Raw genomic sequence first — 3532 nt, forward strand, 5'->3', positions numbered from 1 at the left:
TTCTTGTATATTTTCTTCCATAATTGTTTCAATTTCATTATCATATTCATTTTCATTAATACTTGGTTGTTTACATAAATTGAACACATTAAGTTCTAGAGTCATATTTCCAAAAGACAATTTCATTATTCCATTTCGACAATTAATTAAAGCATTTGAAGTTGCTAGAAATGGTCGTCCCAATATTACTGGAATTTCATTATGTACTTCTATTGGTTGTGTATCCAAAACAATAAAATCTACAGGATATATGAATTTATCAACTTGAACCAACACATCTTCTACAATACCTCTAGGTATTTTGATTGACCTATCCGCCAGTAAGAGAGTAACAGAAGTGGGTTTTAATTCTCCTAAATTAAGTTTTTCATAAACTGAATAAGGAAGTAAATTCACACTTGCTCCCAAATCTAACAAAGCTTTTTTAATTTTATTTTCTCCAATAATACATGAAATTGTTGGACAACCAGGATCTTTATATTTTAAACTAGAATTATTTTGAAGAATAGAACTTACTTGTTCAGCCAAGAATGCTTTCTTCTTCACATGCAATTTTCTCTTCACAGTACATAAGTCTTTTAAAAATTTTGCATATGAAGGTACTTGTTTAATAGCATCTAATAATGGAATATTTATCTTTACTTGTTTAAAAACTTCATAGATATCAGAATCATTTTTTTGTTTTTTATGATTTGTTAATGCATGAGGAAATGGTGGAGGTTTATTTGATTCATTTACTATTTCAGATGATTTATCATTCAACATATTATTTTTAGAATTTAAGGTATCATCATTCTCAAAAGTATCAGGATTATCATCCTTACTCTTTGATTTTAAATGATCCTTGTTTTCATTACTATATGGATCATTAACTATTTTACCACTTCTAAGGGTAATAACAGATTTTATTTGATCAATTTTTTCATTTTTTAATTCTTGATTTTGATTTTTAGGATTAGGTTGAGGTTGAGATGGAAATTTTCCTTTTTCATGAATATTAAGTGCAGATGCAAATTTTGCAAGAGTTTCTTTCAAATCAGTCATAGATTGACTGTTTTGAATATTGATAGATTCTTGCTTTTGGATAAATGCATGAATTACATCTTCAAAGTTTTTTCTTGGAGGTGTAACATAAGGAATATAACCTTGATGATTTTGGTTATTTTGAAAATATTGTTGTGAGGGTTGTGCATTATTATCATTCCTCCAACTAAAATTAGGATGATTTTTCCATCCAGGATTATATGATGTTGAAAAAGGATCTAGTATTGGTTTTTTATAATTGTTAACATAATTTGCTTGTTCATGGAGACATTCTTTAAATGAAGGTAATGTTGGACAATCTTTTGTAGCATGATCATGTGTATCACATATATGACAAACAATTTCTTGAATACTTTTTAATTGACCACTCTTTTTCATTTCTAATGACTCAATTTTTCTTGCTAAAGATGCAAGTTTAGCTTGAATATCTATATCATCTTTAAGATTATAGATACCACCCCCATTTGTTGAATTATTGATTTTAGTTGTTGGTGGTTCTATTGTGCCTATATTATCCCAATTTTGAGCATTTTCTGCTAATGAATCCAAATACTCCATAGCTTCATTTGGGTTTTTATCTTCAAAAGTTCCATTACACATGAATTCTATCATTTGCCTATCTTTAGGTATTAGACCTTCATAAAAGTGAGAAACTATTCTCCATGTTTCAAAACCATGATGTGGGCATGTATTAAGTAATTCTTTATATCTATCCCAACATTGATAAAATGTTTCTCCTTGTTTTTGAGAAAAAGTAGTAATTTGTCTTTTAAAAGAGTTTGTTCTATGGGAAGGAAAAAACTTTTTGAGAAATTGTTGTTGCATTTCTTCCCATGATCTTATTGAACTTGATCTCAAATTTTGTAGCCATGTTTTAGCTTTATCTTTTAAAGAAAAAGGGAAAAGCTTTAATCGAACTATATCCATGCTACAATTTTGATCATTATAAGTGTTACAAACTTCCTCAAATTCTCTTAGATGTAAATATGGATTTTCAGAATCTAAGCCATGAAAATTTGGTAAAAGTTGAATAATTTGAGGTTTAAAGTTGAAATTAGATGCATCAGGAGGAAAAACTAAACAAGATGGGGCACTAGTTCTAATAGGGTTCATATGGTGCCTAAGTGTTCTTAATTGATCATGTTCTTGATTATTATTATTATTATTGTTATTATTGTTATCATTATCTTGATTATTTGAATTATCATCCATGTTTAAATTATTTTCAGATACTCGAATAAGTCTACCACTTTTTTTTTTTTTTTATATACTCATAAAAAAAAAAACAACACAATACTTATAAATAAAACATAATTAACAAATATAAACTTAATTTATACCTCCCCGGCAACGGCGCCAAAAACTTGCTACTACTTAAATTATAATTCACCCAAGTGTAGGTTGTCTGCAAGTAATATATTTCGTAAGTACGAGATCGATCCACAGAGAGGTTATTTTAAGTTTAAATTTATTAATTTATAGATTACCAAATGCAAGAACGAAGTTTACAAATTATAAATTTTGTCAAGGCTCGAGGATTTATTCTTGGTTTATGCAATATTGTTTAACTAAAAGTAAAACAAAGGAAACCACCATAAATAATGGTTCCAAGAAAATAAAAATATTTAAACACACACCTAATATAATATAGTTCCCACTATAAAAAATACCGAATTCACCGATATTTTATATATGGTACCTATGATTATATATATAACTATATAAATATATAACTGCATAAAATAAATGTTAAATTAAATCATTATATTTCATTTAGAACAACCGGCAGAGCCACGCTATTGCCTAAATGAAATATATGATTTAATAAGTTAGTTGCGGGAAAGTAAAAGTTAGTTGCGATAAAGTAAAAGTTAGATGCGGAAAGTAAAAGTTAGTTGCGATAAAGTAAATGTTAGATGCGGAAAGTAAAAGTTAGTTGCGATAAAGTAAATGTTAGATTGTTAGATATCATAATATTTCATTTAGAACAACCGGCAGAGCCACGCTATCGTCTAAATGAAATATATGATATAATTATATATATATATATATATATATGTATGTATAATATAACAATAATAATTGATGAAATATTTATTGTATCAAAATTAAACAACAAATCAAGATAACCACTTAAATGATATCAAGCATTTGATGTAAATTGATAACAACAAATAATTCATTTTTATACCTACAATAAAAAGAAATTAGCAAAATGAAAAGAAATAAAGAAAGAATATACAAAATATAAACAATCTTACTTCACCAAGAATTCATCCTCTTCACCTTGACATAATAGATTTAGCTTTCCATGAACTTACTTTTGATCAACACTAAAAACATCACTCATAATTTGGAAAATGAAAAATATATTGGAACTTAGAACTTTTATACACACTCACACTATATTTTACAATGAGATAGAATGATTCTCAAGCTAGCACAAGGCCTCTATTTATAGGCCAAATGAGAGAAAGGGTCAAAAATT

At 27.3% G+C, this 3532-nt stretch overlaps 1 non-coding gene across 1 annotated transcript; it reads left to right on the forward strand.

The window, feature by feature from the left end:
• The first annotated feature begins 1714 nt into the window (after nucleotides 1-1714).
• Nucleotides 1715-1825, forward strand: LOC140983689 (small nucleolar RNA R71). Its single transcript, XR_012176481.1, has one exon. It is a non-coding gene; the product is annotated as a small nucleolar RNA R71 (small nucleolar RNA).
• The last annotated feature ends 1707 nt before the right edge of the window (nucleotides 1826-3532 follow it).

The sequence above is a fragment of the Primulina huaijiensis genome, chromosome 8 (genome assembly GCF_012295235.1).
Source record: "Primulina huaijiensis isolate GDHJ02 chromosome 8, ASM1229523v2, whole genome shotgun sequence".
NCBI classification, from domain to species: Eukaryota; Viridiplantae; Streptophyta; class Magnoliopsida; order Lamiales; family Gesneriaceae; genus Primulina; species Primulina huaijiensis.